We start from the raw sequence: 14,632 nt of genomic DNA, 5'->3' as shown, positions 1-14,632 counted from the left end.
AGTCTACCGCAACAATTCAAGAACAATTCACACATTAATAAACAAAATATGTGAAGAAATTTCAAACAATCCTCTAAGAGTACTAAAAAGTGTTTTTCTTAACGTGCTTCGACGTGCACAAATTTGCTAGGATGTTGGCGGAGAAGATTTTGAACACAGACTTTATATTCCTTTCTAAAATATGCATATTAAACTAATAAAAGTAAATCTGTTACTTAAACAGTTAACAACAAAGTTAATAATGAAACTGTACAATAAAAATGTAAGAAAGCGATTATGTACGTTGATTTTCTTCATTCATATTCCTTTCAGCGCAGGGGCCGGTCTTCTGTGCGCCACTCAGTATTTGTGAATCATTTTAACATAAAAGAGATATTTTACTATCATATGGAAAAGGCCATCACGGATTCGCCGCTTCGTACCTTTATTTTACGAAGCTGACTCATTAATCATCAATAAGAGACCCCTTTTCCATATTATCATATCACAGATACCATTTGTATAAAGCATCGTCAGAGATAATAGCTGTGGCCACTGCGGTAGTCCATTATCTCTGCCAGTCATAAAACTGACTATCGTAAACAAATATACTTTCCGAAGTGACGAACATATTTGTCAGTATCGCCTTGCATTGTGTTTTACCTATTGGTACTACGGCCTAATGTGTTTACAGCAACTCAAAACGTTTGTTGAATTAAAGTTATGAGTTATGTAGCCCTATTGACAGTCTCTGATCTCCGCCCATCGTAGAAGCCCAGACAAACATACTTAATTTTAAGCCGTATTTTTGGACACATAAAAGGACATACCAAAAAATTTCATTGTTTCATGTTGTTCTCCTCTTTCCCATAACTACCCTTATCCCAGTGACTACACGTACTCAAACTACAGTCATTATTAGAATTGTTAAAGTGAGAAAGTCTCGCGTGGGTACCCTAGTCATCATATAACATGTGAATGAGCACACGGTTGCATCTTCCTAAAACGAGTAGACGGACCCAGAACCTTTCGTATTTATTTTCCCCTGAGTAAGAATCATAGCTAGAATGAAACCAGTTTCTCTGTCTGTCTCCAGTGAAATACTGACAGACTCTACACAAGATGAGCAAGAGATTTCAGAGCCACAAATGCGCGTTTACAGCGTCACTAACGCGCCCCTGGAACGCCACTTAGCCCGGTACAAGTGCCATCAACTTTAACGGATGCACTGCTTGCGAACCACTGAGCAGTGCTGCAAAGTGGCACCTTGCGAAACGGGCACGACTGGCTGTCTCTGAGGGGGCCCTACACGCAAGCTGACGACCACCAACGTTACGTGTAAAGCTTATGTTCAGGTCCAAATGGTTCAAATGGCTCTGAGCACTATGGGACTTAACATCTATGGTCATCAGTCCCCTAGAACTTAGAAGTACTTAAACCTAACTAACCTAAGGAGAGCACACAACACCCAGCCATCACCAGGCAGAGAAAATCCCTGACCCCGCCGGGAATCGAACCCGGGAACCCGGGCGTGGGAAGCGAGAACGCTACCGCACGACCACGAGATGCGGGCTTATGTTCAGCAACTTACTATATTGTTAACATTTATAACTAAAAGCTCAATAATGTGAAAGCATACAGGGTGGTCCACTGATCATGCCCGGGCCAAATATCTCACGAAATAAGCGTCAAACGATAGAACTACAAAGGACGAAACTTGTCTAGCTTGAAGGGGGAAACCAGATGGCGCTATGGTTGGCCAGCCGGATGGCACTGCCATAGGTCAAACACATATCAACTGCGTTTTTTAAAATAGGGACCCCCATTTTTTATTACATATTCGTGTAGTACGTAAAGAAATACGAATGCTTTTAAAAAATGGCTCCGAGCACTATGGGACTTAACATCTTAGGTCATCAGTCCCCTAGAACTTAGAACTACTTAAACCTAATTAACCTAAGGACATCACACACATCCATGCCCGAGGCAGGATTCGAACCTACGGCCGTAGCAGTCCCACGGTTCCGTACTGCAGCGCCTAGAACCGTACCGCCACCGCGGCCGGCTATGAATGTTTTAGTTGGACCACTTTATTTCGCTATGTGATAGATGGCACTGTAATAGTCACAAACACATGGCTCACAATTTTAGACAAACAGTTGGTAACAGGAAGGTTTTTAAAATTAAATGGCTCTGAGCATTGTGGGACTTAACTTCTGAGGTCATCAGTCCCCTAGAACTTAGAACTACTTACACCTAACTAACCTAAGGACATCACACACATCCATGGCCGAGGCAGGATTCGAACCTGCGACCGTAGCGGTCATGCGGTTCCAGACTGTAGCGCCTACAACCACTCGGCCACTCCTGCCGGCTTTAAATTAAAATACAGAACGTAAGTACGTTTGAGCATTTTATTTCGGTTGTTCCAATGTGATACATGTAACTTTGTGACCTTATCATTTCTGAGAACGCATGCTGCAACAGTGTAATTACCTGCAGATACCACATTAAAGCCATAAATGCTCAATATGATGTCCGTAAGACTCAATGCATTTGGAAATACGTGTAACGACATTCCTCTCAACAGCGAGTAGTTCGCCTTCCGTAATGTTCGCACATGCTATGACAATGCGTTGACGCATGTTGTCAGCCGTTGTCTGTGGATCACGATATCAAATATCCTTCAACTTTCCGCACAGAAAGAAATTCAGAGACGTCAGATCCGGCGAACGTGCGGGCCATAGTATGGTGCTTCGACGACCAATCCACCTGTCATAAAATATGCTATTCAATACCGTTTCAACCGCACACGAGCTATGTGCTTGACATCCATCATGTTGGAAGTACATCGCCATTCTGTCATGCAGTGAAACATCTTGTAGTAACATCGGTAGAGCATTACGTAGGAAATCAGCATACACTGCACCATTCAGATTGCCATCGATAAAATGGGGGCCAACTATCCCTCCTCCCATAATGCTGCACTATACGTTAGCCCGCCAAGATCGCCGATGTTCCACTGGTCGCAGCCATCGTGGATTTTCCGTTGCCCAATAGTGCATGTTATGCCCGTTTACGTCACCGCTGTTGGTGAGTGACGCTTCGTTGCTAAATAGAACGCGTGAAAAAAATCTGTCATTGTTCCGTAATTTCTCTTGTGCCCAGTAGCAGAACTGTACAGGACGTCAAAGTTGTCGCCATGCAATTCCTGGTGCCTAGAAATATGGTACGGGTGCAATCGATGTTGATGTAGCATTCTCAACACCGACGGTTTTGAGATTCCCAATTCTCGCGCTATTTGTCTGCTACTAATGTGCAGATTAGCTGCGACAGCTTTTAAAATACCTGCTCGGGCATCAACATTTGTTGCAGATCGTGGTTGACATTTCACATGTGGCTGAACACTTCCTGTTTCCTTCAATAACGTAACTATCCGGAGAACGGCCCGGGCACTTGGATGATGTCGTCCAGGATACCGAGCAGCACACATTGCACACGCCCGTTGGGCATTTTGATCACAATAGCCTTACACCAACACGATATCGAACTTTTCCGCAATTGGTAAACGGTCTGTTTTGACATGGGTAATGTATCACGAAGCAAATACCGTCAGCATTGGCGGAATGTTACGTGATACCACGTACTTATACGTTTGTGACTATTACAGCTCGATCTACCACAAAGCGGAAGAAGTGGTCCAACTAAAACATTCATATTTCTTTACGTACTACACGAATATGTAACAAAAATGGGGGTTCCTATCTAAAAAAAAAAAAGCAGTTGATATCAGTTTGACCTATGGCGGCGAGAACTAGAGGGGCCAACCATAGCGCCATATGGTTTCCCCCTTCAAGGTAGACGAGTTTCGTTCTTTGTAGTTTTTCCGTTTGATTCCTATTTCGTGAGATATTTGGCCCAGTACTATCAATGGACCACCCTTTATATATTTTATTTCCCTTAAAAGTGTGTAATCATAATTATGAAAGCAAAATCGTATGGCGCGATTGGCTGGGAGGCGTAGTAAAATGAAGCACGAAACGGGGAGAGCTGGGGACAGACACACAACTGTTGAACATCTGTGCCCGTCCAAGATGGGGAGATTCCTGCACTTATGCGTGGCGGCCCGTACGCACTAAAGGAGGAATGTGTGACTTTGTACAACTGCATTTGTCATCCTGACTCTTCGTGCAACAGTCGTGTGCACCTTGTGCGGAGTTCTAAACGCAAATATTTAGGAACCACCATGGAGGTGAGAGTGATGTCTGCAGTACAGTCGTTTGCAAAGCACAGGCAGATGTCAAAGAGAGTAGAATATTCGTCATAAAAAAAAATCTCAAGTATTGAAAGGAATGCATTCTTAAATACACTCTAAGGAAAAAAAGATTCGGTACGAAGGAGTTACGAAAACTGGTTACAAATGGTTATTCAAACAATTACCGACGGCAAACGGAAAACTGTAAACATCGGCGCCAGTGGATGATTTTTTGACGCTGCAGTCCAATTTCATCGCACAGCTGGCAGAGATAGTAAACAAGCGACGTACCAGGGTATAAGTCTTCGTGAATTTCATTCTATGTACTCAGTTGGACAGCAATTATGCCTAGCTGACAGGTGCGTGAACAATATACACAGATGTGAGCATTTGATAGAGAACGTGAAGTTGGGTTCACAGGAGCCGGTGGGAGTATCCGGTGAATCGCCCTTGAAGATCAGCGATGCCACTATTCGACGATGCTGGATGGAATGGGGTAAGAGTGGCCTAAAACAGCGTCAAAAAAGAAGTGCTGGCCGCCCGTTGTGGCCGAGAGGTTCTATGCGCTTCAGTCTGGAATCGCGTGACCGCTACGGTCGCAGGTTCAAATCCTGCCTCGGGCATGGATGCATGTCATGTCCTTAGGTTAGTTGGGTTTAAGTAGTTCTAAGTTCTAGGGGACTGATGACCTTAGATGTTATGTCCCATAGTGCTTACAGCCACTTAACCCAATTTGAAGTGCTGGACGTAGAGAGACGACAGAACGTGAAGACCGGGTAATCGTTAGTGCCCCGGATTAATCATTAACATCAATCCGACGTACAGGTGGTGCTTCTTTGTCCACAAGGACCATTAACAGGTAGCTCAAAGGAAGGGGGCTCAACTCATCACGTCGTTTGCGCCGACTACCATTGACCGAAGTACACCAGCAGGCTCGTTTGTTCTCGTGCAGGGCACATTTGGCCTGGAATCTCATCGACTGGAATAGAGTTGTCGTCAGTGATGAGTCTCGCTTCGAACTGAGTCCCAATGACTTGCAAGCATGTGTCTGGAAACGCCACAGACAGAGGTAGGATACGTCGACGAAATTTTACGGCCCGTTTCGTTGCCCTTCATGGCAATCCATCGTGGGCTTACATTTCAGCAAGATAATCCCCGCCCGCACTGTGTGAGGGTTTCTACTGCTTGTCTTCTGGACTGAGAAACACTACCTAGACCAGAAAGGTCGGTGGATGCCTCCCCAGCTAAGAACGTTTGCAACATTTTGCGCAGCCCCTCAATCCAGCTCGGGATTTTGACGATCTAACGTACCAATTGGACGGAAATTGGCAACATATCCCACAGAAAGAAATCCAGCATCTCCGTCAATCAATACCAAGCCGAATGGCTGCATAAAGGCCAGAAGTGAACCAACGCGATACTGACTTGCTCATTTTGTGAAGCTGTTTCCAGTTGTTCAGAAATCTTAATCATTTGTTTTCCTACTTGTGTAAATTACAACTACCGATTTTAGTGTCATTCGAATTATTTACTTCTGTTGCGTCTTTTTATTCCCCTTAGAGTATATTGTCGGCTTTGTCAACTACCAGTCTAAGGGTTGGTCTGCATTCAAGCAGAAGCTACAACTAGGAAGAAGAGTTGAAGTAAAACATCTTTGTGTTAGCAATCGTGATTGGTAGCAGAAGAATTTATTTATAAACAAATCTATAGCATTCACAGTCACAGGCTTTCAAAATCATTTATAATGGAACAAATAGAAACCTTTTTGTGTATCGAGTGCACTTCGCAGAAGCCCAGAACGCAATGTTTCGCACGGTACAACAACAGAGCAGCTGTGCAGTCGGTTTGGTTGGTGATACACCCAGATTTTCGTTTGTAGACTCGTTGATTAACAAGACAGGGACACCCCTAAAGACGTGAAATTGACCGTGAGTCACTTTCCTCGTCCCTCAATAGACATTTGGCACTATAATGCCTAATAGAACAACGACGGCAAAACACAAGAACCTGTACAGGTTGTTATACGTGATCTGAATCACACAACGAATTACGTGCTGTGCGTGCATACTAGATTCCTACAGCGGAACTCGGTGCTGTGTCACTATCTGTTGGCCAACACTCTTAATTCCGGCTAGTCAGTGACCTTTGTGAACAGGAATCACTGACTGAAGACTGATTGATTTCCGATGTCGATCAGTTTATGGGGATGGGAATCTTTTCATACAGGAGACACAAGTTGTTCGTCGAACAGACGGTCTGCTGAGAAAAAGACTTAATTAGCTGTATCGATTGCAAGAACTTCATCTATCTTTGTGTTGTCTAATTTTAAAGTAATTACTGCCATTTTTCGATCAGCAGCGATACGAATTAAGAAACAGTGCACTTAATTACACATAATAATCTGTGTACAACTGTTGACAAGCAAGGTCTCCACATACAAAACGATACGTTTAGGAAATACCTTCTATATCTAATTCTCCACCCCCCCCCTCACCCCCCAATGCCTCTTAGCTCAAAGTGTGTATGTTTGTGAGGGTTTCCTATGCCACTGAAACACTAAAATCTAGCAGTGACTACGTGAAGGTATTGCCATGCAGAAAGACAACGTATTACAAAAGCCTACAAAATTGAGTGTCTTAGGCTCTACAAGATCATGCAATTTGCAAAGGACAAAGAGCAAGTTGGAATAGTTTACTAATACACAGTTATGATGAATAACATGTACGATAGTATGTGTCTAATGTGGAGGAGAAGTCAGAGACAGAAGCTGTCTCAGTCTTCCGCCTCTGCTTGGAATGCGGGAATGGCAGGCGGGTGCTGCACTGCTGATGCAACCTGCTGTGCTAGTCGCTCCAGAGCTACCCCTGTCAATCTTGTAGCTGTGCGCATTGTTCATCCTGTTACTACAGCTACAGCTGCCACGGTTTAATGTATTCTGGATCCATGGTGGCACCGAATGGTGTAGGCAGAGTGCAGCTGTCGATTCTCATCTACGCCCTAAGTAAATTCCTCGTCGCCACTAATGCATTCGTCACTGATATCGACGAAGACGCTAGTTTACTCAGCTCAGTCATAACGAGTCAGAGTCGAGTAAATCCCTAAACAAAACAAGATCGATTAAATATAATGTTCGAAGCGTCGCAATAAAAGTCATTATATGAAACAACCAAGTCCCCGTAGATTGTAATCCAGTAAGTATTCAAGTCTGCATGCACAGGTTTGTCCAGTCAGTGAGGTGATTTCACGAGTAGATTGAAGATCCAGAGAGAGTGTGCATAGTCGATGCTGGTCTCTATGTACTGGCTACATGCCATAGTTGGGGACACCACTTGGCCTCTTGTAAGTGCCTCACAGCACCGGTCGCACTGAATGTCAGCGATTATGATGTATTGATAATTATGTTGTACTGACATCGGTGCCAGGGTCGTAGCTGGAGTTGTCGATAGGCCGGCATTAAGGGAAAACGCAAAGATAGCGTCTGTGAGACGCAGCCCACGACCAATCTACTGGCCTCACTGTAGGTGCCATCTTTATTGTCTACAGCAGTATGAGGGGGAGGGTGAGTCATCTGCCCAGCGGTCTTTTATCCCTGAGAAAGATCGGCAATACCCAATTTGACAGCGGACTGAGTAGACCTGGGGCCATCATCCAGGAACTGGAATGAGGATAAATCGCCACCGTTACCAGAGGACTGAATATGATACTTCCAGGACTGGAATGTGGTGTTCTTCCTGCTGGACTAGAAGATAAAATAGTTTACTTAAGCCCTTTATGGTATGCTAGAACTTAGTATCTAATTTACAACAGTCGCAGCTGTTCCTGTACATGTGTCATATAAAACAGGACCAAGAGAAAATTTGCCTTACCGTAGTAAAACTGGCTTATCTCCTTGCTACACACAATGGAGTCTCGGGGGATATTATGCCGCAGAAGCTGACTCAAGCATAATTGTCTTCAATTTCTACTTGTTTGTAGGATAATTTTGCAAAAATTTTCGTCGGCAACATTAACGAGTCTTCTATAACAGTATTCGTCTTTTCGAGAGCTTTCGATGAATGAATATCATTAAATGTAAACAGACGCACTGAGATTAATTGTCGGCTTCTGTAACCGAGTGGTCAGCGAAACTGAGTCATGCGGAGGACCTGGGTTCGATTTCCGTTACTCTCACAGATTTTACCTTAGTGGGAGGATTGGTACGGAGTGCATTCAGCCTAGTGAGGCCACCTGAGGAGCTACTCGACCGCTTAGTAGAAGCTCGGAGGTCAAGAAGAAACTGCGTCTCCATCCGCCTACTACCGTTTGCCAGAAACCTCGGTTAGATATCTTGAAACTTTTAGAAAATAGAAAGGGTACAAGTTTTGTACTCGTATCATTCGCTCTGTCTAAATAAGCTAAGATGTAATATTAATTTTCACAGTCAAACGAAGGGTGGGAAATGGACAAATGGACTATCAAATCAGACAAGTATGAAGTCTAGTTTGCAAAAAAAAAAAAAAAAGATTTAAGTGCTCGAAAGAAATCAGGATAATTAAGAAAGTAACCGAAATATTACACGTACCGTTTCCATCAGCTATGTAAATGAAGTGTCAAAAATGTCAAATCACAGCATAAATTGAAACTTCTCTGCTTCCTCTTCATCTTTAAGATTTTAATAACAACAGAACACAAACATATGCATAAATATATATTTCATTCCACAGTGTCTGGTCAAAAAACCATACAAATTACGAAAATGGTTGTTTTATGTGTTTATGTATGTTCCACGTTTACTCCTAAATCATTGAACCAGTTTCAACCAAACTTGGTACCCATTTCATTCACTGTCTGGAAAGGATCACTAAAATGTAAGAATCACCCACCTATCAAAGGGGTGGATGTGCAGATGAAATATCAATGCAGCCCACTACGCGAGAAAATATAGATTTTACTTAGCCAATATTTGAGAACAAGAGGACTTCGTGAGTTGCATCAAACCTTACACATAATTTCGAATCTATAGGAAAGTGGTGTAATGCAAAAAGTATATCGGTTACTACATTTTCCATGTGCATGCAGTAAAACTGCCAAATGAAGCAAAACGTTCTACTTTATTATTTCTTTTTTATTAACTGTGTTCGTGACACGTTTTGCAGACAATATTCACAGATACCACTGAATGGACCAGAAAAATTTCATCACCTTACGACTCTTAGTTCAGGAGATTTGACGTCATAACTACCGAGGTGCGTCAAATGAAACTGCAGTTCGAAATTCGTTAGACGTACAGTTTGGATATATTTACAAATAAGTGTGAAATATGTTAAATATTTGTTAAATATATCTTACATGTGCGCTTGCGGGCAAACCCATGGGTGGAAAGCTCATCTTAAACGCCTTGAACGATTTTAGTCACAAATGGTTTAAATGGCTCTAAGCACATGTCTTCAGTCCCCCAGAACTTAGAACTACTTAAAACTAATAACCTAAGGACATCACACACATCCATGCGCGAGGCAGGATTCGAACCTGCGACCGTAGCAGTGGCGTGGTTCTGGACTCAAGCGCCTACAACCGCTCGGCCACCGCAGCCGGCGATTTTAGTCATTTTGTACACATACCCGGAAAGAAATACTATTGGCGTAAGAACCACTAGGCCCTACAAGGGTGAGTGTGATAACGCGGAAAGGGTCTCGAGGATGAGGAGATGGACAGAGATCAAGGGGGAAGGAGGAGACAGGTACACACAGAAAGAGGAGAAGATGGATAGAGGTACAGGAGGCAGAAATTGACAGGGAGAGGGGAGAGGAGCAGATGGACAGAGATAGTATAGAAGAGGAGATTGTCAGAGACATGGGGAGGAAGAAGAAAGGTAGAGAGTTAGCAAAAGAGAAGATAAACGGACATAGGGGAGGAGGATATGTACAGAAAAAAGGAAAGAGGGTGGGGGGGCGTGATTGACAGATAGAGGGGAGAAGAAAAGGTAAACAGAGGAAACAAAGGAGAGGAAATGAATAGGGAAGAAGGGTAGGGAGATGGACAGAGAGGCGGTGAGGAGGATGTGGACAGAGAGAGCGGGAGCAAGAGATTGACAAAGAGAGGGGGAGCAGGAGGAGATGGAACTAATGAGGGAGGAGGAGATGGGAAGAGGCATAATACAGTAGATGAACAAGAGGAGCAATATATCAGCAGATAAAGGGAGGAGGAGTAGGACAGACAGAGCGCAGGTGGCGATGGACAAAGAGTGGGGGTCGGAGGAGGTGGATGGCAGGATAGTGGGCATGGACAGATAAACAGGGAAGGAGGAGTGGGCTTTTAGAAGTTAGGAATAAATGCATATCCGGGCAACGATAGGTAGTCAGCTGGTTGAATTTTTAAAAAAATGGAAACAGAACCATCATATGTTTTGTGTGCTAATTTGGCTGAAAGTATGAGGTGATGTAGATTGGAGAAACATTTGATGCACTTTTGAATGATGCTCGAAATCAACGAAAGATGTGCTGTGAAGAATATGAAGTTCACTGTTTAACTTAGACTATCACAGTTCTAGAGAGTACTGGAAGACATCTGTCTGTTTGAATTTTACTCAGTTTAAGTTCTACGAGTCTTGTGTTCGCTCCACTCAAAACATTTGACCCAAAAAATAAACTGTTTAAGAGAATTGGCAAGAGAGTGATGAAGGTGATGATATGTGTAGTCAGCACGCGTTTGAAACTGTTGCGAAACAGAGTGCTGCGCGAGCATGAGGCAGCTGAGAGGCCGCTGTGCTGAGTGTTTTCCGCTGCGCCGTAACGCTGCCGGTCTCGCCCAGATGGGCAGGATGTGCGCTCCGCACCGCGCCGCCTGCTCGCTGTGACACTCATTCTGGCGGCCATGAATAATGCACGCACGCTGCTGCCGCCGCCGCGGGGCGCCTCGCCTGCCGTCTACTCTGCCCCTTCACAAAGCCTCCTGCCCCGGTACCTGCACCCTGCTCGCCAGTATTACCACCGTCGTAGTTAACATACCACTCTCTTGTATTTCTCTTGTTCCGTGTACGACAGTGAGCTGACAGGGTAAGTACCGACGACACGATAGTCGGTGGCGTTTCCCACTACGCTACAGAGCTTTGAACCTCCCCATTCAAAGCTCTTGTGCCACAAAAGTGTGTCGATGACCATTCCGAGGTAGTTTAAATCAGGGTCGGCCACGGTGTGACAACCTGTATCTGTGCGCAATGTGCTGGACGTGTACGGGCCGAAGCTCAGTATGCCTCGGCTTTGCACGGTCCTTCTCCGAAGTACTCGGCACGGCGTGACATTTCATGCGCCGGTCACAGTGGCTGACCGGTTCAGGGGCTACAGTCTGGAATCGCGCGACCGCTACGGTCGCAGGTTCGAATCCTGCCTCGGGCATGAATGTGTGTGATGTCCTTAGGTTAGTTAGGTTTAAGTAGTTCTAAGTTCTAGGGGACTGATGACCTCAGAAGTTAAGTCCCATAGTGCTCAGAGCCATTTGAACATTTCATGCAGTAGTGCGGTGCGGCACTGTTTCTTGTTGTAGTGTTTCGGCTTCGGGAACTTTCACGACAGGTCAGTTGATTACACTCAAAAATCATTTTATTGGCACAATCAATTTATGTTCACAAATATAAGTTCTGCTATCCGTTAGCAGTTCAAAACAAATAAGAAACGTCCTTCTTGAAAACAAAGATCTGACTTCTTTGACAACGTAAAGTTCTTGGAAAACAAGATAGGAAAATCTATCTTCTCAAAAGTTCTCTTGCAAACAGAATAGACTATCTTCTTAGACATCAACAGTAGGCAGAAAATTAAAGTCCTTTCTCTCGAGCAGTACAAGAATTTCCAGTATCAGATTCCACGGTAGGAGCAACGGATCGCGATGCGCGGTTGTCCCTGGTGGTAAGGGGGATACCGAGTCCGGGTGGCGGCGTTATGCTGGCGGAGACGGAACTGGCTACTGCTCGCCGGCCTGCGTGACGGATGACTACCAGAAAGCTGTAGGTCTAGCAATGTGGGCTCGGAATCGCTGAGGAAAACCGTAAGTCCGATGCAGTGAAAGGTCCGCAGATGTGGCACCCTTTAAGGCTCTTGCGCGCGCTCTCTGAACTAGCCTGTTTCCTGTAGGTCAGGCGGAGTTCGGATGACTTCGGCAAGAGCCCCTGCGGTGCTGGAGCGATGACCCGCACAGCAGTCCTACGTTGCGGGTTGACGGAGTTGCGGGTGATCCCCCACCCCCAAAGCATATGATGTATTTTTCGAAGTGCCGCCTCTTTGGTTTAAGGAGAGTGGTTGTTGCAGTCACACACACACACTCCAAACAAGACGATGCAAATATTAGTGGGAATTACATTACTTTTAGAACAGAACGATGAAAATTCACAGTTTCTATTACGCAGTGACATATCACCGGGAACCACAAGTACGCCAAACCATGTTATGTTCAATTTCTTCCACACTATCGACGTTTTGACTCCTCTGCTGTGATTTTCTTCAGAGTCTTCTGGTGTTCAGCTAACGATGAACAACTCATGACCCTTAAGAAGATCCCAGCAGAGATCGTGTAGAAGAACAGACAAATTGGAAATTTGTGGTAAGGACTATGAGAGCAAGCTGCTGAGGTCATCGGTCCCTAGGCTTTCACATAAATTAAACTAACATAAACTAACTTACGCTACGGACAACACGTATACCCATGCCCGACGGAGTCGAACCACCGACGGAGGGGGGGGGGGGGGGGGGGAGGAGGAGCTGCGCGCGAATCATGGAATCATGACAAGTCGCATCAGGCCGCACGCCTACCCCGTGCAGAACAGAAAATCCCAGGTAATTTTACCATATTTCTAAATTTCCCAGTCACAATTATTTGACTGCCTGCCAAAAGCCTGAATAACCATGTTTCGGAGGGAGGAGTGCTGCAAATAGTGCAGGGAGAGAGTTGAGGAAGTTCTGGAGGACACCAACAGGGGTAGGGATCCATTTCGACATCAGTGCGTTGCTACCTATGCTAGATTTCTCAGACGAAGATCCTGGGCACGAATGATGCGGTCGAGGTGCTCACACAGGTTCTCGACTGTGTTTAAGCTAGGAGAGTTTGGTAGTCAGAGGATAACTATAAACTGTTCCTGCTGGTAGATGCCATCGTGGCGAGGAAAAACAAACTAGATGTGGAGATGGAAGTAATCTCCAAATATAGATGCACAATTTGCCATTGCGCCTTCCAGAATGAGTAAATCACCCAGAAAACACCGCAAAACATTCTCCAGACCATCCTCCTGGTTCGAACCTTCCAACGATTGTTTCAAGAAGTTTTCTTCTAGAGTTTCACGCTGTGTGCGACAACGAAGATCTGTTGGATGAAGCAATAAATGTGATCAATCTGAAAAGACCACCTTCCGCCACTCACTGGACGTCCAGCTGTGGTATTGGCGTGCAATTCGAGCAGTCAGTATGGCTGCCTGAACCAGGCCCCTGCTGTGGCGGTCAATATGCGGCCACCTCCACTGAACGGTCGTTGAAGAGACCCTCTTTGTAGCTCTTTGGTTCGCCTGGGTGGTCAGTTGCTCTACAGATGCACGTCTATTTATATGCACACATCTGTGCAGCCATCGTTCATCGCTGCCATCTAGGACCCGTGGTGCACCACAGTTCCCTCGGCACCGGCTTTGGGTAGCACCACTTTGCCGTCCACTGTATACTTTAACCACGACAGCACGGAAACACCTCGCAAAAATATCTGTTTCGGAAATGCTTCCACCCTTGGCCAGAAAGCCGATGATCATGCTGCCCTTTTGGACGTCGGGTAAATCGCTCCATTTACACATTACGAATACGACTACACTGTATTCCGCGTCCCCCACAACACGTTTTAGCCTGCCGTCCGTTAGTGCTTATTGCATGTTGACGTCGAATAAATGGGGTGGTCATTTTAATGGGACTCAGCTGTTTATATGATTTTAAATTTCTGTTTATACAGTTGTTTTATTTTTTCAGGATGTGGTCCCGCTCCTATAGACCCCCCTGTGTCTTGATGGAGAATCACCTGGAAAGCTCCTTGTTCACCATATATGAGCATCTCTTTCTTTCTTTCTTTTATTAATTTCAATTTTGGCAGCCACTTAGCAAGTTCGCTTTCTACATATACATCTACATCTACATGGATATTCTGTCTGCAAATCATATTTAAGTGCCTGGCAAAGGGTTCATCGAACCACCTTCACAGTTCTTCATTATTCCAATCTCGTATAGCGCGCGGAAAGAATGAACACCTATATCTTTCTGTACGAGCTCTGATTTCCCTTATTTTGCCGTAGTGATCGTTCCTCCCTATGGAGGTCGGTGTCAACAAAACATTTTCGCATTCGGAGGAGAAAGTAGGTGATTGGAATTTCGTGAGAAGATTCCGTCGCAACGAAAACGT

The sequence above is a fragment of the Schistocerca piceifrons genome, chromosome 5 (genome assembly GCF_021461385.2).
Source record: "Schistocerca piceifrons isolate TAMUIC-IGC-003096 chromosome 5, iqSchPice1.1, whole genome shotgun sequence".
NCBI lineage: Eukaryota > Metazoa > Arthropoda > Insecta > Orthoptera > Acrididae > Schistocerca > Schistocerca piceifrons.
This window is presented reverse-complemented; position numbering follows the sequence as displayed.